Below are 27914 nucleotides of genomic sequence, written 5' to 3' on the forward strand. Positions count from 1 at the left end.
CCATTCAAATTTGTTTATAAGTAAATACACATGAAGCAGTTCTGTTTATCTGGTTGTGTCTTCCAATGTATTAGCTATACAGGTATCTAAGCAAATTCCAAAATATAATTCTCTTTCTCCAGGTGCCCTTATTCTGAATTTTAGTTCATTTAGAATCTTCTTTCCTAAACTTGAGAATTATTGCATCATTTAGGACAGAATGTTCCCATGATGGTTAATATTATGTGTCAACTTGAGCAGGTTAAGGGATGGCAGGTAGCTGGTAAAACATTATTTCTAGGTGGGTTTGTGACAATGTTTCTGAAAGAGATTAACATTTGATTCAGTAGACTGAATAAAGAGACCAGCCCTCACCAGTATGGGGTGGGGGGCTGTGGAAAAGAACCATCATCCAACCCAATGAGGGTTTAAATGGAACAAAAAGTAGAGGGAGGACAAATTCTCTCTCTTCTGATCAGGAATATCTATCATTTCTTGCCTCAGACTTCAGAGCTCCAGGTTCTCAGGTCTCCAAACTCTGGGACTTACATCAGTGGTCCTCTGATTCTCAGGCCTTCAGACCTGCACTGAATTTACACCACTAGCTTACCTGGTTCTCCAACTTCTGGATGGCAGGCTATGGGATTTCTAGACCTCCATAACACATATGACAATTCCTATAATAAATCTCCTCATATATACTTATATAAAGGAAAATTGGGTGTGTTTCTCTGGAGAACCCTGACTAAACAATTCAGTTACTTTATCAGAAATGCCAACATTTCAACATAGGAATTAATATCAAAACAAAAGAAATACTCCCTTGCCGAATTTCTTTCCATTAGGTGAATCCTCTGGGTGTTGGAGTCTTTATAATTTTATTTAAAAAGTGTTATATTTGAATTTTTACCAACTGAGGTTTGTACTGGTGTTGGGGAAAGGGGGAGCAATGAATTTTACTTCTATGCTAAACTTTATCTGGTATTTTCTCCAAAATAGAATCCAAACTATTTTTAATGAACATATTTTGGATCCGTTTCCTCCAACTACGCTATTCAAATATTTAAGAAATGAGCATCTACATTCAAGCATTTTTCAGTATTGTATGTTTTTGTATTAGAAATAAGAATATGGTCTTTTCCTACTAACTTCTAAAAAGTTTTACAGTTATTTAATCATACCAAATTTATCTTCCTATAAGAAAATCTAGCCATATTGGCAGGATCTCATTAGACAAACCTAGTTTTAAAATCTATAAGCCTTAGATGAACTTAGAAAACCCATTAATCTCAGTGAATCCTATTTTATCTACATGTTTTAGTAAGCCAATTATAACAGGCTGCTATAACAAAAATACCATAGACTAAGCGGCTTAAACATTTATTTCTCAGTTCTAGAGGCTGGGAAGTACAATATCAAGATTCTGGAAAATGTGGAGTCTGGTAAGAACTTACTTTCTCATTCAGAGATAGTTGTCTTCTCACTGAGTTCTCAGTGGTGGAAGGAGTGAGAGAGTTTTCTGGGATCTCTTTTTTAAGGGCACTATGTCCAATTCATAAGGCCTCCACCTTCATTAACTAACGGCCTCCTAATACAGTCACATTGGTGATTAGCTGTCAACATGTGAATTTGGGGGTGGGGGGAGAAGGGAGCCACTAATAATCAGCCCATAACACTATCTATCTATAAAACTGAGACTCATAATTACTTAAAAGTGTTACTTTGAGAAATAGAATATGTTGATTAAATTCTAATGGCCTTCTACTTTTACTGATCCTAACACGAAAAGACACACTGAAGGATGAACCCCAAACTCCCTGGTTTGGTATCAAGGTCATTCTTGGATATGTCACAACTACAATTGCATTTCCCACCATCTCCACAAATCCATGTGCTCTAGCCATATTGGACTATCTACTTCCCCAAAAACACTTTGTAATTTCATGCCTTTCTAATTTTGTCTTTGGCATTTGCTATGCCTGAAATGCCAAAAGACTGCTCCACTTAATGAAATCTACTTCTTACTTAATGGCCTACTCGGCTATCTTCCCTAGGAAACTTAGCTTGGTATTTCCCAGGAAATTTAGTTTCCATTGTTAATCTATATGTGTATTATAGCACTTGCTATTATTCTCTTTTGTTAGCTATTACAATGTTAGCTTGTACCATACATGGTGAGAAAGTGATCCTGTATTAATCACCTCTGTGTGAAGCCAAGCACAGAGCCAAGAACATATGAGGTTTGCTCAGGAACTGATGTTGGAAAGATACTATAAGCAACCAAAGAGAAATCTTTGAAAAGATTTCCAAATTATGGAAAGTCATGAAATATTTTCAAAAGGTATATAGGCATTTCCTAGAAAGGTAAATTAGACATAAATCTATGAGATATTCTAACATAAATACCTTTGGGGTACTTCTAAAGAATGCTACAGGAATCTACTTATAGATTGAATGCTAGGAATCTACATATTTACAAGAGAATGGTGAATACCAACTATGTGTTATTCTTAATATTCTTTAAAATGGTAAGCCCTTGTATACCTTGATTTCAGGAAAGTATTTGACTAAGTCCTTGAAAATATCATTGACAAGAAGAAATGATGATGACAATACTATTAAATAATAGCATTTATTATTATACTATATTATATTATATATTAATAATATATATTATAATATTATATTATGTTATATTATTGTCATTAAAATAAATAGTATTTATTATTATTATGGGGGACTGTTTGCAGGCTGTGCCCTATGAGTATTGGTTAATGGAGAAAACTCAGGAGAAAAAATTTTCTGGTCTTGTGCCACTAGATTTATGCTTGGGGTTTTCTGGTGAACATTTTTAATAGCTCCCTAAGAAAAGGACATAAAAGACAGTTTCATTATATTTACTGATAAAACACTAGAAAGTACATCTGGGATACACTTCAGGAGTATACCACTTAGCACTATTGACCAGTTCATTCTTTAGGAGGAAGGGGACAGCTGTCCTGCCCATTGTAGATCTTTAGCAAAATTCCTGATCTCTACAGACTAGATGCTAATAACATCTTTCTCTGCCTCTCCATTCCATTTTTGACAACCAAAAAGTCTCTAGACATTGCCAAATGTTTCCTGGGAACAAAACCACCCTGAATTCTAGTTCTGGATTAGATTGATGAAGTGAGCCTAACAAAATAAAACTTACTAATAGAAGTTATTCATAAAGTAAAGAATGCACTTTCTGGTTTAATTTTTTATATCCTATGATATTAAAATAATAAATGAATGAATGAATGAATGAATGGTGAGTGAATAAATTATTAAAAACACAGTTTTGAACTTACATTTTAAAAACCACAATAACATCTCTTTAAGATGAAGAAAATCCAACTGACAAATGTGTTATTCAAAAGGCAAAATTCAGTGTAAGTTCAACATGAGCCAAGTAGCAATATCACTCTTGGAAACCAAAGCCAAACCAAACTAAACCAACAAAATGATTGTAATGTTAGGATATATTAACAGAAATAGAATATCCAGAACAAGGGATGTGATATTACACTGACTAAAGGGTGGCATTCAGTTCTGTAGACATATATTTAGAGAAAATAACAGACTAGGGTGATTCTAGGTATGATTACAGATAAAGTTTCTGAAAAACATGTTGTAAGATAAATGGTTGAAGTAAACAAGATTGTTTATATTAGAAAAAAATAATTCTGGGGAACATGAAAATTTCAAATATTAAACAACAATCATGTGATGAATAAATGCTGTGTATTCCAAAAGGCTGAATTAGAATAAATGTATGAAGTTTTAAAGAGACATATTTAGGCTTTTCAAAATGCAATGGGCTATCTTGAAAACCCATGACTAGCTTCTATCTCTGAGATTCCCTGAGTCTAATGATTAAGTTAATAATATCCTCAAATTATTTTGGTACTCAAGTCATATATGTATCACTATGTTGACTATACCATGATCAAAATTGAATATTTAAATCATATCTAGCTTTTGCCTTGACTGTTTTTCTTTAGAACCAATTTGAAATCTTTAATTATAATCATTGGTAAAATAAGCAAATCAACAAAAAATTTTTCTCATTTCTACAAGGTAAAGGACATTGCAGTCCACCTACATTGAGTGAACATGGATTTGGTAAACAAGTATCAGCAGTAAGTAGACAAAAGTGGTGGGCTAAGCTAAAAAATGATCAGATGTGCAAATGTTGAAAACAAAACAAAACCTTTGTTTTGGGAAACTAATGGAAATAGAAGCAAGAAAACCAGTCCTCAGGCACTCACTCAAAAGCACAAGGCTTGGCTTGAATCATCAGGGATATTTCCCAGAGAAGAAAGCTGAGTATCAGACCTTTCTGCCTAATTTTTCCATAGCAGCTCAAGGTTTCTCTTGTTCATCTCAGTCCATAAGGTCTCATCTAATCTTAAAGAGAGTTGGCTCATTAAAGACAGAAGGAAGGTTTTTTTATGGACCAAACATTCCTCAACTCTCCCTGAAAAAGATGATTTACCACTCCATAATAAATAGGATTTTTTTGAGAGCAAGTAAGAACTATTACTCTGAGTTCCCTAAAAGTTTTTCTATGATTGGCTTCCTTCAGTAGACTTCAGTGGTAACCCAAGTCATTGAGATATTCCTTTAAAAGAAATATCAAAAGAATAATGGGCTTATAGTAGAAGCATTGCTGTTCTTTAAGTCATAATCTGAAGCTTTTTAGCTACCACCTATAGTATCAGTAAATATTCCTGTTATCTTCTGTTCAAACCCTACTATGTTCTATCCTTTTTGACCCTGGCCTCAACTGCTCAACCGCTACCTTCTTAGCTGAGTCTGTACTACCATCACCATGCCAACTACTGTCCTATCTACTAGAACCTTGCTGTTCCACCAGAGAAGGACCTGTCTTCTCTAAGACTGAACTCTGGGTCTCTCCGACACCTAGACCTATGGTTTTCCTGACTAACAACACACATTTTTTTTCATATATACAGATGTTTTACCAAAAAGGAGCTATGGTCCCAGCAGACTTATCCCCTTATGGATGGTGCAGAAACAAAGTAACGTTGGCTTTGACAAAACACAATTTTTAACTATGTTCTTATTTTAATTGAGCTCCAAGAAAAGAAAAATAACCTAGAGAAATGAGATGAAAACAGATTAGCCATTTTAAAAAGAGCCCAGATTATTTCTGTCTTCAAGAATCAAGTTACTTAAGGCACACAAAAATATAAATCAGGGAGAATCATATTTGCTGAGAAACTCAGTAGGGCCTTGCTTTATGGATGAATTCTGTCCCCGCTGCCATTCAAATCTCACCGATTTTTGAGCAAGGGCAGAATTGACAAGAAAACTAATTATGCCTCAATATGTTCTGTCTTAAGAAACTTTAATACTTTGTGGAAGTATTAAAAGGAAGAAACAAATTATTGCTTTAGACGAATCTAAAACAGATTAGATCACGTTAAGATAAAGAGTGATAAATTTGAGAGTTGTTTTCTAAGGCTAACCTCTGAATATGTTGAAGTTTGTTTATTAAGAGGGCAAGCTAGTTACTAACCAGGCTTAGGAATGCATCCCAAGGAATTAAGTGTCCTGCTTAGTTAACAAATTTATTATGAACTAAGTATCATCCACTCTTAATCCCAAAGGATTCCTCACACCTGGGCAATCACCCAAGTGCTGTTTAAGGTCATGTCTCAATTTAGCTAAGTTAAATGTTATATGTAATGAAAACTAGAATCCCACCAAATAATTTTACTTCATAAACATATCCAACAAGTGAAGGAAGGAATTTTTGTTATTTATGACCCGAAGTTTCCATTCAATGTCTCAGACAAGACTACTTCAACACATACAAAGGATGACTAGGAAGGAGACTTACAGAAAACATCATAATATCAGAGTAAGTTTTTCCTTCTCAAGTAACAATATTCAGGTCATGTGCTTGCCAAAAACCATTCATTTCAGAAACATTTTTCTCCTGCTTTTCTCTCAACCTGCACCAAAGAAAATATAAGTTTGCTATAAACAGAATAATTCCAGTGGTGTAATATATATCAATGACAAAGACAGGAAGTTTTCCACACATTGTATCATTGGTATCCATGATGTTAAACAAAACTCAGCCCAGATCACCCTCGTTTTTTTAAAAAAACATATTTAACAGAGCATCAGGAAAGTGTCTGAGGACAAGGATAGTACATGTCCCAGACAAATTGGCAATTTTAAAAATCAGTAATATAACATTCTCAGAACACACAGGTGGTGTTGATCTGTGAGAAGTGGCACTTGTTATAAAAGCTGAGAGAAACAGGGAAAACCCTTGTGAGACCATTCAGCTAATGGCCCCATTGTAATGGCTACTTTAAAACAATAATAATAACTTTAAATGGTAAAAAAAAAAAAAAAAAAAAAAAAAAAATAAGCCTCTCAGGAAAAAGTTGTTAAAATTTTCATGGAAATGATTTTCTTCTCACAAACACTGTACAATAATAGAGAACCTTACACATAGTAGGCAAGTGCTGGGAAAGTTGGGAGGATCTTTCTACCTGGCAGAAAAAAGCAAAGAATTAAAAACCTACCATTTTTAGTCTCGGCTGGATTTCTTGTTGGTGAAGATGAGGAGAAACTGGAACCCTTTTACACTGGTGATGTAAAATGGTACATACAGCCATATTGAAAAATTTTGGCAATTGCTAAAAATTAAATATAGAATTCCCATATAGGTAAACAATTCCATTCTTGGGTATATATGAAGATAAATAAAAGTATATGTTTGGAAAATTTTGTAAAAAAAAAAAAAAAAAAAACCCTACCATTTTTTTATTAAAAGCATAGTAGGAAATCAATAAATAATGGTTTTATTCCCCTCAACATTATTCAGAGTAAAATAACATATCTTTAAGATGTGTCTTTTTTTCTTTTAGCTTTAAAAGAATAATCAAGGACCTTCTAATTTTGGATAACAAATGTAACACAGAGAACCTCCACTGTTTCTCCCAACAAAGCAAATCTTAGTCATGTAATGTGTCTACAGTAACTGTGTCACCTTGCAACTTATTTTTAACCTTGTTGATCTGAGCTTGTAAGGTTCTGTGTCTAATGAAATGATTTGTTTCAGTCCCAGAGCTTCCAAACATAAAAAACAACATCAAGGCTTACTAAATGATTTTGAATGTGAAAACAAGAAAGCAAGAAAAGGTATGCATAGTCTCGGGTCTATCACTGAGGTTAAAATCTATAGCTAACTTTAGAGCACTTCAACTTTAAATCAAAGTTTCAGGAAAACTGAATGAAATGCTGGAAGGGTGACCATTTCCAAAGAAATTTAGGAAAATGGTATTATAATTTTAGTTGATGGTTTCTTTTATTTCTAAGAAACTAAGAAACTAAGAAATTTCTAAGAAACAAAGTTTTTATTTTTTTTTTATTTTTTTATAAACATATATTTTTATCCCCAGGGGTACAGGTCTGTGAATCGCCAAGTTTAAAACAGTATATTCAAAAGCATTGTAAAGAATTACTATATTCCATGTCATTTTATATTTTAGCTGAGTAAATCTGTTATTTGTCACATGAGACAATATACAATAGTCTGAAAAAAATCAAAGTTAGGTTTTGAACAATAACATCATAATTTTAGTAGAATGATCTTTTGATATAAATCCTTTCTCTGTTTTTGAAAATCAATGACTCTTTCTAAATCAATGAAGCAATCAAAGCATCCATAAAATCAATTATACATTTGGTGTATTACTTATGACACATTTCAGATATTTGATTTCTATGCTAACTTATATTACTCACAAAGTATCAGACTTAATTTGAAGTACAATGACTTCAAGACCTAGTGGAGAAGCAAGTATGAAATGTCCTACTAAACTATCCTCCATAGATAAAAATAATATTTTTGAAAACACTGAGTCACACTAAAGTGTCTAGGAGAAAGATCAGAAAGAAAGAAGATATGATGAGTTTTTCATCCTGCAAAGCCCATCTGCATAGTTCTGAAAGAAAGGAAATTGACTTGGAAATTGACATGAGAGATTTGGGCTAGATAGGAGAAAGAATTTCCTAGCAGTAAACATCATAAAATCATTGAATTGTTACCACGGGTCACTACTGTACTCAAATACTTCATCAGGACTTATAAATCAAATCACATCTGGCTTGGCATTTAGTATTATTTAACATGAAAAAACTAATATAATCTAATTTATAAGTATTTACTGAGTATTCACAACAAAGGAATTTAAGAAAATATTATGAAGTCACTTTTAATCAGTAAATAAAATATTGGTGGTGATTCTTCCTCTAGCTAGGTTAAACTCTCCATCTGATCCCTGTAACATAGAGTGCACTTCTCTATTATGGCCTTTACCAGATTATGTAATGATTTACTTAATTATTTGTCTGGCAGCTCAACTAGACTATGAGATTTTTAAAGTGCACAACTGCATCTCATTTGTCTTGTATCCCCAATGTTTATGATCTACTATAGATTCAAACGTTATTGAGTAAGAATGTAAGTATAAAAGGGATCAATGGGGAAAAAATGTACCCATCACCCAGACATCTGTAACAAAATGCAAATGTAATAATCCAATGAAAAGTAAATGACTGCCAAAAGATATATCTGTGTTTTTATAATAAATATTTTATAACAACAAGGCCTCAAATTTCAGTGATTTTATTTACATATTACTCTGGGACATAAGAATGCTTTTCCTCTAGGGAAAAACAAAAAGGAAAGCAATCACCTCCATATATATGAATATATATATGAAAACTTTATAGACATATTTCATGAAAACTGTTGTGCTTAAGGGGGAAATATTTTTTTAAACTCACAAAAGAAATAGAGGATTTTGTTTGTTTGTTTGTTTAAAGGTAGTGATCTTTAGATCGCTTATTCCAAGTTCTTATTTTAAAGTTGAGTAAAAATATTGAGAAACATTAAGAGGCATAACAGATAGACATATCTGCAAATCTCAGCTCTACAGAACTATGACTCTAGAAAAATTATAACATTTCCAGTTTAATTAATCATTCTAAGCATTTAAAAATAAAGTGGAATTAAAAATACCTTATAGGAGGGGCATCTGGGTGGCACAGTTGGTTAAATGTTTGACTCTTGGTTTCGGTTCAGTGTTGTGATCTCAGGGTCATGCTCTCAGGCTCATGAGATTAAGGACCATAAGGGGCTTCACACTCAGGTCTGCTTACGACTTTCTCTCCCTTTTGGGCATCTGGGTAGGTCAGTCAGTTACGCTTCTGCCTTTAGCTCAGGTCATGATCCCAGGGTCCTGGAATCAAGTCCCACATCAGGCTCCCTGCCCAGCAGGGAGCCTGCCTCTCCCTCTGCCTCCACTCCCCATGCTTGTGCTCTCTCTCTTTCTCTCTGTCAAATAAATAAATAAAAGCTTTAAAAGACAAAAACAAGCAAGACTTTCTCTCCCTTTCCCTCTGCCCTTCCCCCTCTGCAAATAAATAAATAAATCTTTTAAAAAAATGTATCTTACAGTATGTTGTAAGGGTTGAAATGCAAGTACATACCAGATCCATAGTAGAAGCTTAATCCATGTTACTTATGAAGGGAAATAACATATTATAGAAGAAAGAAATTCAGTGTAAGTGTAGTGTGAACTGTGGCTATATAACCTATTAATAAATAAATGCAAATTAATCTCTCTGAATCTCAGTTTTGCCATCTATAAGAGGAAAGTATTCTAACTCATTAGTATATATTGAAAAACAGCCACTCAAAGATGTCAAGTCTTAATCCCTGGTGCATGTAAAGCTTACCTTATTTGAGAAAATAGTTTTTTATATATAATTAAGACCATGAGATGAAATGATTGCCCTGGATTATTTTTATCTGGGTGGGCCTTAAATGCCATCATGAATATGCTTATAAAATAGAGCAGAGGACAATTCTACACAGACAGAGAAGACATACAGAGAGGTCAGAACAGAGAGGTAGATATTGGAGTGATACAGTCAAAAGCCAAAGAATGTCTTCCGTGAAGTCTTCCCATTGGGTTGCTGCAGAGAGAGGCTTTCTTCATTTCTGAGCAGTCAAAGATTAACAAGTGAGGACATAACTATTTTATTGATGATGCTATATTAGTATTTGATCCAAAAAAGTGGTAAATAAATACAAATACTGTAGTTACTGAAGATTTGTTTAAGAATTAATTAGCATATCTGACACACTTAGTACAACTGGCATATAGAAGGCACTCAATAAAAAGTAGTACTCAGGGGTGCCTGGGTGGCTCAGTGGGTTAAGCCGCTGCCTTCGGCTCGGGTCATGATCTCAGGGTCCTGGGATCGAGTCCCGCATCGGGCTCTCTGCTCAGCAGGGAGCCTGCTTCCTCCTTTCTCTCTCTGCCTGCCTCTCTGCCTACTTGTGATCTCTCTCTGTCAAATAAATAAATAAAAATCTTTATAAAAAAAAAAGTAGTACTCATATTGTCAATAATATATTGAATTAGTTATGGAAATACCGGCTGTAGTAACTAGTAAGTCCTCCAATTCAGTGCCTTAACTTATAGAAGCTTATGTTATCCCATGCAAGTGTTAGTTGGAGGGTGAGTCTTCTCATGATAGTAACTTAGGAACATAGGTTGTTCCCATTTTGTGGTCCACTTATTCCCTAAGGCTCATGAGTCCTTTGTTCCAATTCAGCAAAAGGAGAAATAGATTGGAAAAGCCTAAGCTACTCTTTTAAAAGCCCAATCTTATGGTGACAATTATCACTTTCATACATATTTCCTCAGTTAAAACAAATCAAACAATCCATCTAGATGTTAATGGGCTTGCATAATGTAGTTCTAGTGGAACAGCCTTCTTCTAGTGGTAACTCCACACTATAAAAGACAGAACACAGATTCTATGTGAACATCTCTGTGCACCCTTCTTCCCCACCAGAACACACTTACCTCCACCCTAGACTGTCCTGTCACCAGCTTAAAATCTAGGAGCTCTGAGTGTGACAGAGTCCTTTCCATTAGATCCATATGTGGCAACTTTTAGTCTAAAGACGGATGAACTAAAAGTCAAGCTGTCTTCCTTCCACATCCCTGACATTTAATATACAGTGTTAAAGCAGAGACAGGATAATCACCATAAAAATTCCAAATGAGGAAAAGGAAGAATGGGAAACACATGGTGTTCTTGGTCTATAGTAATAATGAAGTCCTGCGAGGGGCAGGTATTGTGAAGATCCTTACCCTGAATGACAGAAGTTCTCTGATTAGACGCTGGCTCAAAACTCCCTTGCCAATACAGTTAGTAGGTTCAAAGTTAGTAGGTTTGGGGTTTGTTTACTTCTAGGGAATTCCCTGTTAATAATGACAAAGTTCTTTTACCTTCTCGACAATGTTGAGCTCAACAGTTTAGCTGAAATTGTAATGGATTTTATCAGCCTTATCTCATCTAAATTGAGGTCCAGAGCCTTAAGTTTTTCCAAATCTTATGAGGTCAGAGATTTCTGGATTTTATCTATTGCCCTTTATTTATGCTCTTAAAGCTAGTCAAGTTTTGTTTGAATGCATCTCTTTCTTATAATATCTTGTAAAATGCAGAAAATAACAATAAACACAAACTATAATATTCTGTTTTCCAATTTCTGGGCCTAGAGCCATAGGCTTGGAAGGCATATGGCCAAACTTCAAAGTCACCACAGGCAACAGTTTTATCACAAGCCCTGCAAGTGCCAAACATGCATCTCCACTGCCTCAACCTCTAATATCTGTTTTATCATCATCCAATCTTTAGGTCAAAGTTACCTATTTTTTTTTAAGCAGTGACACAACTTCTGGTATCCACTTGGTTAAGTAACGTTGGCCAGTATAACGAAAAATTTTTTCATTGATAGTAGATGTTCATTTCTCACTTAAAATATTCCAATTCCTGTCAGATAATAAATCTGTGTCTAAATCGCATCAATCAAATGGTTCTGCTAGCAAATAAGGAACTCCTTATAACCATTTGCTCTCATATTCCAGTGGACAGAATGAATCACATGGCTATATCTGGGTAAATAGCGCACACGAATTATAGTCCCTGGCTGGGCTATCCTTTGAAAAGGGGAGCATGAATTTTTGGTGATCAGCTGGCTTTCTCTTTCACAAATAACTAATTAATAGCATTAATCTTATAGAATAATTGAGCATGATAAAAGAGCAGGAAATAAGATATTAGAGCATAGTTCCATGTTCTAATGGTAATAGAGTATAGTTCACAGTTCTAATCTAGGACCAAAACCAAAATATTTCTAATTTACCTATACAATCCTAAATTAATGTTGCTTTTAAAGTGAGGGTAGGACACTTCTGGTTTAGATTAATGCTCAGATTTCACTTGAGCTAGGCATATCAGCCTAGCAAGCAAGATGCAGATTTTTCTTTTCATTTTAGGAATATTTTTTTAAGATATTATTTATTTATTTGACAGACAGAGATCACAAGTAGGCAGAGAAGCACGCAGAGAAAGAGGAGGAAGAAGGCTCCCTGCTGAGCAGAGAGCCTGATGCGGGGCTCGATCCCAGAACCCTGGAATCATGACCTGAGCTGAAGGCAGAGGCTTTAACCCACTGAGCTACCCAGGTGCCCCTCATTTTAGGAATATTTGATGAAGTAGCCTGCTACTATGTACCAGGCACTATTCCAGGCTCTTGAAACTCTCCACTGAACAAAACAGACTTCTGCTTTTGTGAAGCTTATGCCCAGAAAGATGTTCAATAACCTGCATGTAGAATGACCCCTATAAACACAGTGTTAGTTTTTGAGGCAGTGTTTTTACAACTGGGGTTAGCCAGTCTATATTCTTATCCACACTCTCCCCATTAGAACTCTACCCTTGACTGAGACATGCAACCTCCCAGAACTCATCTGCATCTCTAAAACTGAAGCAATAAAATTTTCTCCCTGACTTTACACAGTTGTTCCAAGAGTCTCACCAGGTTAATTTTGTTGATCTCCTATCTAGTCTTCTTGCCTCAACTCTTACAGTCACTGTCCTCAGAGCAGCCATAAAGATTTCATTTACTCTTTGTGAGAGTTCATGAGGTTTCTCAAAAGGGGCATATTTTCCTCTGAAGTAATGCATAAATAACATATTCTCTGTATCCTTTCACATCCTCAAAACTTCACTGGCTATCCCTTCAAAATCAATGCAGAATCCTACCATTTTTCTCCATCTCCACTGCTATCATTCTGGCCTGAGCCCTCTTATCTCTCCTACAAATTATTATAATGCCCCTATTTAGGTATCTTGCTTTCATTTTGTTCTATCATCTATTCTCCACATAGCAAGGAGTTAGACCATGTCACTCATCTGCTCAGAATCCTTCAATAATTCCAGCTCACTCCAAATAAACTAAGATCCTACTCATCTCCTTCAAGGCACCTATAATCTTACCCCTGCCTTCCCTTCCACCTTATCTTATTCAATCTTCCCCTTTGCTTACTCTATTCTAATTTGGACTCTTGGTTTTCTTTTTTTTTAATTTTTTATTTTTTATATAAACATATATTTTTATCCCCAGGGATACAGGTCTGGACTCTTGGTTTTTTGTTTGTTTGTTTGTTTGTTTTCCAGAACACAAACTCAGGTGTGCCTCACTGCTGCTTCCTTCTGAAATCTTAGCCCCTGGAGATTGTCAGGGATTTTTTTTTTTTCCCTCACTCTGTCCAGAGACAGAGGGAAGACTTCCCTGGCCAAATCCATAGGAAAGAACACTTATTTAGAACTGTAATTCACTATGTCCTTTATCCTAGTTTCTATTATTCATAGTATTGATACCTATTATATATATCTTGTATTTGTTTATTGCCTATCCATCTGTCACAAACAATATAAGTTACAAGAGAGCAAAGATTTTGTCTGTTTTGTTCAGTGATTAGAATACTACCCAACATACAGTAGGTGCTCAATAAATGACTTTTAAATAACTAACTGACCTTTGAGAATATCAATTTTTATTCATATTGTTCTACTTAATAAAGCAAGCATTCTAAACTATATGATAATTTTATTCCTCCCAGTAATTCATTAAAGCTATTTTTATCTTAAATTAATAAAAATGTGGCCTATATTTTATTTTTTCTAAATCAACCCTAATGTAAAAAAGGCTTCTCATAATCATGGTAGCTAATGTGTATTATTATTAGAATAAGACTATCTTAATGTGCAACCATTACAAATGATTTTTCAGGCACATCCAAATGCATAGGACATCTTGATTTACATTATTAGCTTTTTCATCTAGACTACAAACCCATGAATACAGATAGAACTGTACATGTGTGCATGCAATTCTATTATATCTGTAAATGATAGAGATTTATATATTTATATACCTTTCTGTCTCTCTCTTCTTGGATTTCTATTTAAAATACAAATCTCAAAAACCTTCAAAATCACAGTATAAATCCTATATATTCCGGGAAAGACTGCATTTCATTAACATATATTTTTCAAAGGTTACGTTTTCCGCTCAGAATTTGGTAATTAATTGTTATTGCTTCCTTATAAGGGTTATGTAATTACTGGAAACTCTTCACTAGACTTTGTCTAATCTCATTATTCTTGTAATAAAATTTGCTTTTGAAAGTCTTGAGTTTTTGCTATCAGTTACCAAATAGAGTATGGTTCCTCTTTAAGAATTCAAGATCAGTGAGCAAACAAAAGCAGTGTTTAGATAATTACTGCCCTCTTCCAAAACAGAAAAGTGTAAGAATGCATAACAGATTAGCTTCCAAAATGCACTCTCCATGTCAAAAACCTGGGCTTTGCATGTTACACACACACACACACACACACACACACACACACACACACCAAAAAACCTGACATTAATAGATCCCCAGAAGACACTGCTTCAACAACACTGGACTTCTGGTTCTGGGAGTCATGTTGGCTCAAGTGTTATGAGACCATTAAAAGCACTATTTGAGGAATGAAACAACTCATAGGTTCTAGATTATAGATAGCTGTCCTCTGGAACACTATTTTAAAATTCAGAAAAGTTGAGAAATATTTTATTCCCCAATAAAAACTAAACAAAACAAAAATCTTATGAGAAAATGGAATGGAAAAAAACCCTTTTTATTTGTCTAAGTAATTTGATTACTTTGGAACTCACGCTGTGAAAAAAAGCAATAAAACCATTAAAGGTACAGCTGTTCTGGCCATACACTTCTTAGATTAGATTCCTACAAGCTGGATCAGAAACAAAAAAAAAATCTCTTGACCAAGTCTCCAGCTTCCTTCCATCCCCTTTGATGTTGTTCTTATGTATTTGCCTATTGTTTCAGTCCTTCGTTTTCTCTCCCATCCCCTGCAAAAATCACTCCTACCCGATTTTGTAGCATAACAAATTGAAAATGCGTTTATTTCCTTCTAGTCTTGACTGCTCTTGATGTCATTTCTTCCCAATTTCAATAAATTTAGCTATCTAAAATATTTTTTCCTGTTATGGTTTCTTCAACGTTGACTCTGTCCCCCTCATTGGTCTATACACATCCTGCTGATCGCAATATCTCCTCTGATTTCCAAGACAGAGGTTACAAGAAAGCCACATCAAAGGAACTTTGATATAATTTACCTTTTAATATATCTAATTCATTCATTTATCCATTTAATAAATCATCCTTCTATATATTAGGCTCTATATTTGACACTATGAGGCATGTAAACTCAGGAAAGACACTGTCTCTCCACATTAGAGTTTATGTGGGAAAAGAAATTCTCAGAATCTACCTAAAAAAAGGTGTCAGATAAGTGTCATAAAGTGGTACAAGCTAATTCTTAAAAGATACAAAGAGTAATTACTTTCAGCTGTGATGACTATGGGCAATACCAAAGAAGAGGCAACCTTTTTGTTCAGCCTTAAAGGAGGGCTAGACTTTTAACAGAAGACATCATAATAGCTGTGACATAGGTATGAACCAGAAAGAAGAGGTGACACCTCTCTAATTTAAGTGCCCAAAGAAGGATGACTAATTCACAATGACTCAGGCCTATGTCATGACCTATAGTGGTCAAATAAAAAGGTTGGATAAGAGTGAAGCGAATGGCAAAACCTCAGGCAAATAAGTTGTGATTTGGCATAGGATACTGGTGTTCAAATGTTTTTGTTCACAAACACCAAAAGAATTTTGAAAGTTAGATGCCCCCTCAAATAGTTTCAGATTAAAATCTAAATCAAGTAGTCATTATAAATGTAAATAGTTGTGAAGGATACAACTTCTGGACAATAATATATTGGATTTTACTTTTTTTTTAATATATTGACTTTTAAAATAATGTTGTTCTATCACTCTTTTAAATATAACCAATAGAACCTAAGTGTTACTTTGACATATACAACTATCATCCATTTAAATAAAGATGGGTAATCTCACCTTTAAATTTTACATTGTTAATATTTTCTCTTGAACTTATATTGATTCCACTGCCATGACGTGATTTTACCTCATATATTTGTACGCTTGAAAGTCTTTTATTGCTGTAACACCTCTCTGACAAAAAAAATTAATGTGTGTGTATAAATAGAAAGAAATGCCATCTTTAAGGAAAGAAATGCCCTTAAAGTCTCTAGAGTTAATAGTAAGTGAGTTATTAATACTAGTAGTAGTGCAAAATTTATCAAAGCACAACCTAGATTTCAAATTTTGATAATTAATTATTAAACATAAAAGGAATTTTTTTTTAGAAATTACTCTTGCAATGTGACAAGTGAGGCATTTTTTTTCAGTGGGTTCAAAAATATATACTATTAATAAGTATATATTATCTTGACTAGGATGAAACATGGCTCACCATCAAGTCAATACTATTTTTCACCTTTATAAATGTAACATAGGAAAAGATGCTCATAAAATAAGGAGATGGAAATGGGAAAGTTATTTCCATAGACATTTCCCCAAATTGTTTGAACTTTGTCCGCACTTCATGCCAAAATCCACTGGGTGATCTATCATCAAAAATTATTTTTAATGATCTAACAGTTAACAGGATTACGTTTTTCTTCAGTTTTGTTGAAAAATAAGCAACTACCTGCTTTGAAAAAAGGATGAGGGAGATCTAATCATGCAAAGAAGTCCTGTGACAGACTACAAACTAAAAAAGCAGGTACCAAAGGGCAGATTCATGCGTGTGTATTCAAACTGGAAAGAACATTCCACTCTCCCTTTCACTTAAACAAACGTAAGTCACAAAATTTGACATTACACAAAATAACATCCGCTGCAGCAAGAGGAGCAGCACCAGCAGCCACAAAGCCACATATGACTGTAAGTGACATTATCCATCTAAACACTTAAATTAGTGGAGATTAAATAGAATTTGAGGCATCTTTATTATTCTAAATAAAATAAAACCACTGGTACAGTGAAAAAAAATAATAGACACTTCTTTATGAAAGCTTTTAAAGAAAGAATGTATTTTTATAGCATTTTTCTAATTTCAGTTATCTTTAATTTAGGCCCCTTCTTTCCAGGAAAACATAAATCATACAATTACTTTTTTTTTTTTTTTTGGTAGAAAAGGTGGTTTGTAATGTGCAAACAAGATTCCTTTGTGAAATTCATTCTTTCCTCCAGAATTACCAAGAGAATTGAAAGTAAAAGCAAACCAAAAGTCACATAGCTGAGTTGAGCCAAAATAATTCTGAGATGTGCTCCACAAACTTGGAGCCGACAATATTTGAGTGAACTGTATTTGAAAGCTGGCAAAATAACTTCTTTCCTCTTCCAAACAGAGAACAATGAAATTTGACTTGGACCAGTAGTCTCAACATTGTTTTTATTTATTTACTTACTTACTTACTAATTCAAACTAGTTCCCACCACCTCACTCTCAGAATTATCCATCTTTTAAGAATTAAAACGCAGCCTCTTTATTTAAGAATAATATTTAAAAGATAAAACATGGACTTCCCAGGAAAAGTTAAATAAAACAATATAGGGAAATTTTACTTCCAAGAAGTATGAGAAAATAGTGAAAGAGCAATAAAATCATGGTGAGGAAATGTGGCAGCATGCAAACTGGTTTACATTTCCTTCTATGCCAGTGTGCTAAACTTTCCAAATTAAAGGCCCTCTCCTGTTCCTGCCAACTGAGTGCTCCCAAATCTATCAACATTATCAACTTTATTAAATTCTCTTTGAGGAAAACTAGCAGGATTTCCCCTGTAGACTCTTCTAGCTCTCTCACTAAATTTCAATACCTGAGATCAAAGAAATGACAGATTAAAATATAAGAAACCATTTATTACTAATTAGTGCTTATAAAATTCACATTTAGGAACTTGAAACTTTTTATCTGAACTAAAAAAAAAAACAGAATTGATAATTTGGGGCAGTAAGAATAACATGTTTCTTACATTATTTTTTGTACATCTTTGTAATTCTTTAATTTCTCAAAGAAAATAGAAGGGAAGGGACAAAAAGAAACTAATACACTGCCCTCCCAATATTTGCATATATCTAATACAAAACACACACACACACACACACACACACACACATTTTTTGATCATTAAAAACAATCCGAGAATATGTTTATTCACAGATTGAAAGAGAGTAGATTTAATTTGATAAATTTTAAAAATACTTCACCATAAACCATATCAGATTTACACTGTCTAACATTCTAATTGTGGCATAGATTGATGCTTATTATCATACTCAAAACTGCTGTTCTGAGTTATATACAAGAAAGATGTTAAATATAAGATCTATATGGGGTGTTGAAAGATATTGGAATAATACACCTCCAGAGGATTCCTTCTTAATTAATCAATCTCTTCACAAAGGTAATTTTGAAGGAAAAAAAAATCATATGTTCAACCATTATTCATTTGACTTGTAGAAAACTAAGAAAAATAAATTTGCCTAAAGTTGTTCTTAGATTAAATCCAAGTTGTAAAAATTCAGTAGTCTCAAAGTAATTAGAGGAACATAAAACAAACAAATGATCTACTCTGAAATTTATATTACATCTAGAGATATCTGATATAAAAATGTTGAACAAAGGTATGAATTAGGACAGAGTGGCACAAATATAACTGTTTTGTGACTAATTCCAGCATAACGTCCAATAGATAATCCATTTACATTTTCAAAATTCACATGCTTTCTTCCTTTAAAAACACATATCTTACAAAATAAACAATTTTAATTTGTTTTAAAAAGAAGATAACAAGTATCTCACACCACAAGAGAGATGGCTAAGGTCTTTCAATGATTACTCTATTTCAAAAGCCTTGCAAAAAGATATGGATTTAATTAAGCAAAATAGCTCAATCTATTGACTGGTTCCACTGTCTTTTGGAAGTATCCAGGGTTTTCTTTAATAACGTTCTTAGAAAAAACATCTGTTTTAATCTCCATGAAAACATGTTCAGTCCTATGTGTAGCTTGCTTGGTGCTCTCAAAATATTCAGGCTTGGTGCCCTTACAAATATTTTTTAAAACCGTACCACTCCATGACACTGATGGATTTAAGCACAAGGGCTGAAAGCAAAAAGAAAGGTGTAGTGGTTGAATATTATGCAGTTTAAAGGTAATCTGAGTGAAAGCCTTAAATAACCAGCATAAAATAAGTTAGCATCTCAGAATTATTACCAATAGTAAGACAATTTATTTTATTTATACTCATTTTTGTTGTTCAGAGTTTCTCATCAGTCATAAGATTATAGCGGGAAGGGGGACCTCCAATCATGCTTTACCACAGAGTTATAATTCATGTCTTCAATAATCAAAATCATGTGAATAAAACACATGCACTAATTGAAAAATAGCTAGGACAATACCATTAAATTTTTATGTGGAGTAATTTCTAGCTGATAACACACACTGCATGTACAACTCCAGACTCCCACCAAACTAGAGAGATGTCCCAGCAGGGGATGCTTGCTTAACAGAGAAAAAAAAATACTTTAATGACAGCACATAATGCATACCCTCTGCACAACCCACAGTGAAGTCTGATTTCTTTTAACCCCTTTAGATAACATTTGCAGTCAATGGATTAGTTGTTCTTGCATGCTTCTGAATTCCAAGAATTTTTTTTAAATTTTCCATCCCCTTATTGAACTTGTTAAAAATTTATATATATATACACATATATATATATATACATTTATATATATATAGATACATAGTGTTATGTAACTATATATTATGGTTATATAATATACATTATATATTAATATATAACCACATATATATCTGTGTATGTATATATATATATATATATATAAACACATATGTAGTTTAAATGGCTTAATTTTTGCTCAAATAAAAATAGGACCACTTGATTTCTCTATTCTAGCTATCAAAGTGAATTTGGCTAGTGCATGGGCTCATTTACTATTGAAATCCAAGGCCTAGGGTGTAGTTGGGGGGGAAAGAATACAATGGCTATATATTGAAAAGTGTTAGTTGAGAGTATAAGAATAAATGAAACAAGATGGGATTGGGAGGGAGACAAACCATAAGTGACTCTTAATCTCACAAAACAAACTGAGGGTTGCTGGGGGGAGGGGGTTTGGGAGAAGGGGGTGGGATTATGGACATTGGGGAGGGTATGTGCTTTGGTGAGTGCTGTGAAGTGTGTAAACCTGGTGATTCACAGACCTGTACCCCTGGGGATAAAAATATATGTTTATAAAAAATAAAAAGTTAAAAAAAAAAAAAAAAGAGAGTATATTCCAAATCCAGAATGGTAAAGGTAATTACGCTACAAAAGCTGATTTAAAATGTCAGGATTCTACAATATGTTGTCTTTTGAACCAGAATGACACTCCTCACCCACCACTGGGGCCATGTCAGCTCTAATCTGGGCCTCCTTGAGAACAACTTCCTGATCTGGAAGGTAGCTGACTTGAAGATGTGGATATCCTTTGTTATTACAAAGCAAAACTATTTATCTTCAGTGAGAACTGGCAAGGAGTAGAGCTTTGTGTTTTAGTCCACCTTTGACATTAACACTACACTTTTTATCCCAGTTTTTAAGCACTTGTAAAAATACATCATTGACACACCCCTGGTGTGAGGCAAATAGTAGATGCATTTGGTAGCCCTGTGAAAATGAGTTACAAGGAAAGTGGCAAATACTTACTCTTTATATTTATCATTCAAGGACTTATAGGTCCTGTCTTGATCATTCTCATAGCATTTACCATAAGAGGGAAGAAATATTATGTTTGATATGTGTTTAGACAATCCTCTTCAATGACTCTTCTCAAACCAGAAATATCATATCAAATTATTAAGGCTCCTCCTGCTCTTACTTCTATGTACATAGAATTAGATAGACATAGGACCTTCAAATTTTTTAATTACATTCTTAATCAGTGTTTTGTTGCTAAGACCTTTGAATTTATCACGGGTCTCTATAGGGCATAGCTCTTCAGGGACATTTGAAGTGTGATCCTGGTAGATAGCAGAGGATGCCCAGGCAAAGTAGTGCCCCTGTGGTGAAATGGCACATTTAGGTGACCTCTTTACTGTGACTCCTTTTACCCAATGCTGAAGAACCCATCTTAAAGTTTTGAGAACATTCCTCTCATCTCTTGTACATCATTCTTAAAAGTAAAAATGGGGAAAAATTCAAATGAGTTGTTACATGAAGAAAATATATCTGGGTACATGATTTATTCTAGGAGATATTGTCTTGAAGGATTGAAACAGAATCCATCTGCATCCTGTTGGGGAATTAAAGGTAACACAGAACAGTACAGCACTTTCTGAGTTCTACCCGTTCTTGGTCTAGGCTTCTTGTATGATGATTTCAAAAGTCCTCATTCTTCTGAATGGCTTTTATTTCTATTCTTCATTTCAGCTCAGTTATCCCCTTGTCTCCCCACTTTCTTCCACAACACTTCTGTATTGAGAAAATAAATCCTTTCCCTCTTTATTTCCTTTTCTTCTGCCTTTCATCCTTCTCTTCCTCCTTCCACCATGTGATGGATGTAATTTTAGATTCCAGGGATAGAAAGACTAGCAAGACAGGATTTCTGTTTTCTTTCTGTGACTGGTGTCAAATGACTCTTTGATATTTCCATAGACTTCCAGGATAGCCACAGACTCTAAGGTTAACCCAAGGCATTAAGCCATGGTTGTATGTGACTTAACACGATCTTCATGCTTTTGTCGAGTACTTACTAAATACCTAGCTCTACACTCTACCCTGAGAATACTGAAATTAATACAATATGTTTTTTTTTCCCTCAAGGAATTCATAGTATACTAGGAGATCCAGGTAATTAATTAAAATAAATACAGTAAGTGCTGTAGAAATTTATATGGAAACCTATAGGAATCAAAGAGGGATCATGCATGGATTTTTGGAGGAGATGATTACTTGATCTAAATCTTGAATAATGATTAATAGTGAACCTGAGGAGGACGAGGTGAGTGAAGGGTAACATATGAACATTATCCACAAAGGAGATAGCATGAACTAATGCACCGTGGAAGGAAAAAATAGCATGGCAGAAGCAGGCAATTATGAGCAGTTTGTGGTTACTAGCATGGGTCACAAAATGGTAATGCTGGGTAAACATTTGCCATGAAGACTTCTCCTTCAAGCACAAATAAATATGAGTGCTTTGCAGGGCAAAGATATACTTCAGATGGTCCCAGAACTTCCTCCTTCTTCTACCCAGTCTTCACTTTTTTCAGTTAACTGTCTAGGCTCTGAAAGCACGTGTTTGCCAGCCCAATATTTTAAAACAGAAAATAAACGGAGATGAAGAGATGAAGCTGGAATAATGAGCAAGTGCCAGATGATTGAGGGTCTAGAAGCATTTAAAGAATGGCTGGGTTTTATCTTCTAGGCATTGCAGAGCCACCTTAGGAAGCAAAGTGATAAGGACAGATGAGACAGAACATTCTGTCATTTGTATTACAGACTGACTGAAAGCAGAGTGATTAGGCTCCATTACTTTGCCTAGACCGGAAGAGAAACATGTGACTAAGGCCTGAATTGAGCCAATGAAAGAAGAGGCAAAGATGAGTATCAAGATTCAAGTATGCTTTGGGGGGTTAAATTTGGCAGAACTGGAATAACGAAGAGGAGAGTCAGTGGGAAGAGAAAATGCTAATATATCCAGGAAGTAGAGTTACCGGGGACAGGTTCATTAAGAAGAAGAATGAAAAAGATTACAGAACAGCTAGGTGAACATGGGGCACAGGGGAGGACTTCAGTGGTGGAAGGAAGAGAGCACGTTTACAGGCATCTCTGCTGTGTGACTTATCAAAGCTAGCTTCCTCCACAAACCGCACACCAACTTCTATGTCCCTGTTTTCATTTCTTTTTCACCATCTGTTACACAGGGACCTTGCATTTAACTTACTGTCAAATTGCCAGCTAGAGTCCTGGCCAAAATATACCCATTTCAAATTAGCATATGCAAACACATTCACTTACAGGGCAACCTCGTCTTCGAAATATAACCAAATAGCACCCCGATGACTCTCACTAGGTAAACTGAATCTAGTTTGATATTTGAATAATTACTGTAAGAACTCTTACTAAAGACTTCCACAAGTATCATATAATATTTTAATGGTTGAAAAATACGTAATAACACACACCAAATGCAATATTGTACAGTGATAAAGTTCTCACTTAACTTACAAAGATAATGAATCACCAAATCTAATTAATATTACCCTCCCATTAAAGAACCTGTCACAGTGTTAGAACAGAAAGTCAAATAGTTTCTATTTTAAATGGGAATTTCAATCCTAGCCAAAAAAATTAAAAGGGAGATATTCACAAGTTCATGTTGAATATAGCTCAATTTAACCATTACAAAGTTCACAAAGAGTACAGGAAGTGAACTACTTACTGCTTACATTGAAAGGAACACTTGGTATACTCAGCTTCCTCTCAGATAGACGTCTAAGCTGCAGAGAAAAGGAAATAAAGCAGATATTTCTAATACTAATTAGCTTGTGCTGTATAAACATTTTATACTGAGAAGGGATTTTATCGTTTGAATTTAGGGACATTTCAGATCTATGGTTCTTATTGAAGGGGTAACATTTGACAAACAACATTGTTTCATTTGTCCTTCCAGTATAATTTCTACAATTCTGGGTTTCATGAATCCCGACTTATGCACCACTCTAGGTGTGTAGCCAAGTCATTTACACTACATTTGAAAAGTTAGATGAAACTGTCATTAATATCCATTTTTTCAAAAGGTGGTGATTCCTAAGAATTCCAGTCAATGACTCAGAAGTTGGAGGTACCTTCTTCATTCTGTTAAAAAGTTCATCTTCCACTGAAAAGTAGAATGTTGATGCGTATGATACATAAAACACCAAATTATATAGCATTGAATTATTTGGAAGGAGACAAGAGAGATTTTTCAGGGCAGGAGAAATAAGCAGCTTTCTTCCTTTCACAGAAAGTTCCAGCAACATTATGATAAATTTGCATTTATTTATAAACTGTAGATACAACTTCATGTTTCTGTCAAAGTATTAGACATCTCCTGAGATAGATAGTTGTTCAAGCTTATGTAACACTAATTTCAACTACTGTCCTTATCTAAATCTAGGCCAGTGTCTTCATAAACTTGATCCTAAAATCTCTGAACTCTGGGCAGCCCTTGTCTAGTTACATGACTCTCAGTTTCCAGGTCAAGACAGGCAAAGCTGACATGAACAAGCCTCACTGTGCTTCATTCATTTCTGGCAAGAACTTAGGAGGAAAAAAATATGAACAGGGTCAGATTAGAGTCCCTTTGAACCCCAAATGATCCAGGACTCTGGTTGAGTGAAAGTGGCTTCGGTTGATGATGTCATTTACACATCAATGTCTGTCTCTCCTGTTATCATTGTTCCACAGGGACTGTTTCTGTTAGAACTTCAAAAAGTCCTTTATGGCTTATAAGTGCGTGCGAGCTATCAACAGCCAGTTTCCTTATTTTTTCTTTTCTCCCTTGGCTCTTTTTCTTTTCTTCACTGGTAAATTAACACAGACTTGAACTTGCTGGATAGTTTTGTTTTAATAAAGCTAGCACTCTCTGCTGTACACTGGTAACATCACAACATACTCACTACTCACTTTGACACTGTTCTGTGTCTCAACATAGCTATTTGTCCCAGCTAACTAATTTGGAACTGAAGATGAATACACCCTTTAGGCTGGGCAGCATTTCAGTAATTTTTTTGTTGTTGTTCTGGCCAAATGATCATGTTTTATAACTTTTATCAGCGTGACTTTTTTTTGCACAATTTTCCAACGATTCATTAGCATCAGATGTATAAATGAGTCACTTTAGTCTTTAATCACCCTATTTATTTTGTCTTCTCAATGAGATATATTAGTAAACAACTGACTTTGAGTTTCAAATGTCTGACTTCATTTTTTTTTTACTTCCCACCCCACCCACCCCATTTAAGCATTCATTCATGACTTAGAAGAATGCCACAGCATTATTTTAGTGCTTTAAAGTAAAATTTTTTCTTAATAATACCAAGAAAGGAAAACTGAACATTTTCAAGTCACAAAGAGTAATATCGTAGAAGCTTAACCTGCTAGAGTGTAATGAGAAGGACTATCCGATCTAGCAATAGATCTTTGCTGCAAAAAAAATCATGAGCATTTCTTAATGAGAACTCCCACTGGATTTTTCATATATATTATTGGGGTACCTGGGTGGCTCAGTGGGTTAAAGCCTCTGCTTTCAGCTCAGGTCATGATCCCAGGGTCCTGGGATCGAGCCCTGCATCAGGCTCTCTGCTCAGCGGGGAGCCTGCCTTCCTTCCTCTCTCTCTCTCTGCCTGCCTCTCTGCCTACGTGTGATCTCTGTCAAATAAATTGTATATATATATATATATATATATACACACACACACACACATATATATATATATATATATATATATAAAATCAATGGATAGTGCAAAATAACTAAAACAAGAATATACATCTTTCATTGAAACCATCTAATCATTAATAAGCAGATTGAAAAGTGAAGTAAGTCATTCTGAGCTACTAAACTGTATGTCAGTCTTCCTCCTTTGTTCGTTCCATACATTGCAAGAAGGAAAGTAAGAATGAATTAGATGAGATGCTTTCAGAAATAGTAGGTCAATGGGGCCATCATTCTGTATTTCTGAAGCACATTTCCTAGAACTAACATCACTAGAATCTCATTATAATAAGGATGAAGATCTGTGTTTAAAGATATTATAATAGGACAGACCGAGATATAAATCCCTCCAGAATGAGGTAAGAACAAAAGCCTATGTGTGGTTTATATTGAATGTTTTTAAAGAATGGGTGTCAATGAATAAATCTCAAACTACTTGTTTCAAAGCAGTAAATAATGTAATAAAATACAATATATCAAAAATCATAAATAGTGGCATTATTGCTGAACCAGATGATGAGTTCGTCTGTTCTGGATCTGGATACACCAGGTGGCATCAATACGAATAGGAGACAAAGACGTTTCATTTCCTCCTCCTGGAAAATTATTACAACCATCTGCTAAGCTTTCTTATTTCCAGTGAACATGATTTCTAGTTTTTTACTTCCTTGGTAGCAAAACACACAGCTTTAAATAATCTCTTCAGTTTTGGGTGTACCATGAGCAAGTAAAGTACAATAATTCATTTACTGGCACAACCTCAAAATTTCAACAAAAATATTAATAAAATTAGGGATGCTAAAATGGTTGATGGCAAGTTACTTATAACTAAAAGAGGCAAAAAAGAAAATGGAAATACTCTGACCTAAATGGGAACTATTCATGATAATATCCATCCAGAGGCTGGACATTTTCCCCAGCACAAAATCTGACTAACCCCTCCCCTCTGCTATCTGAAACAACTCTCAAAAACACCTTAAAGTCAGGGGGACTTTGAGTAGCCTTCGTTTTCTCCAAGTCTGAAGAAATTTCAAATGGTTTTCATGTTAATAAAAAGCGTTTTTCAATTGTTCAGCAAACTTACAGCTTTTAATTAAAGGCTTTAACTGAATTAAACAACTGAAATATGATCTGAATGATAGTTGGGAATATCTCACACTCAAGACAGTTAGATTACAATTTACCTCCCTGCAAAATAATTACAAACTTCTTAACCGACATGATTTACTGCTCATCTATAAACCGGAACCCAAATGTATGTATTTTTCAAAGAATAATAATAATAGTAAAGTAGCTTGGGAAGAACACCACCCACAAAAACAAGAGGATGATGGGGGAATAAATGAGAAAGAAAGTTTAATGGGAAAATAGATATTTCTTAAATCTGCAATGGCACTTTACGTTAACCAAATACATTTTGATAAGAATCTTGGCCCCAGGCAAATTGAACCATGAAAAATCAGCTCCCTGAGTGTTCCTGTCAGAGGCCAGTGATGGAGGGATCCCTGTAAATTCTTAATCTGCTTTTTTTTCAGGGCAGGACAATATAGCGCCACTGAAAGGAAGGTCGAGCTGCTGAACCTCCACAGTAGGTATCCCAGAAAGCAATCAAGCTGAGCTGGCAGGGAGTGGATTCCAACTGCACTCTGTAGTGAGGCCTTTTCTCTCCCTCCGCAGGTACCATACAGAAGGGAAGATTCCTAGGACTTGTGGCTTAATTTCTCTGGCTACCGCACTAATCGCACGCATCCCGTAATTACTGTCTTTCTTTCTTCCTCCAGACTGTCATTCTTCTGTCTCTTAGCTCCATCCCACAGGCAGACAGTGTCTATACAAAGGCTGAGCTAGTTAGCCAGCCACCTGAGGGAACGCCGTGCCTCCGCCATGCTCCCCCGTGCCTTTTTTCCCTCTTTTTTCCCCTTCACTTGTCACCCCTCCCAGCTTCCTTACAAAGAATATTTAATTTGCATTCTTTCCCAGCTAAAGCAGAATTAAAGAGAATTGCTTCATTAAA

The 27914-nt window shown here is 34.8% G+C and overlaps 1 long non-coding RNA gene across 2 annotated transcripts; it reads left to right on the forward strand.

The window, feature by feature from the left end:
• The first annotated feature begins 225 nt into the window (after positions 1-225).
• LOC309864443 lies at positions 226-27870 on the forward strand. Of its 2 annotated transcripts, XR_014311528.1 has the most exons (5): positions 232-280; positions 1371-1421; positions 4084-4145; positions 27436-27488; positions 27578-27870. It is a non-coding gene; the product is annotated as an uncharacterized lncRNA (long non-coding RNA). The 2 variants fall into 2 exon arrangements; XR_014311527.1 differs by lacking the exon at positions 1371-1421 and having other exon boundaries at positions 226-280.
• Positions 27871-27914: the final 44 nt, after the last annotated feature.

This window comes from Mustela nivalis (assembly GCF_964662115.1).
Source record: "Mustela nivalis genome assembly, chromosome: 5".
Taxonomy (NCBI): Eukaryota; Metazoa; Chordata; class Mammalia; order Carnivora; family Mustelidae; genus Mustela; species Mustela nivalis.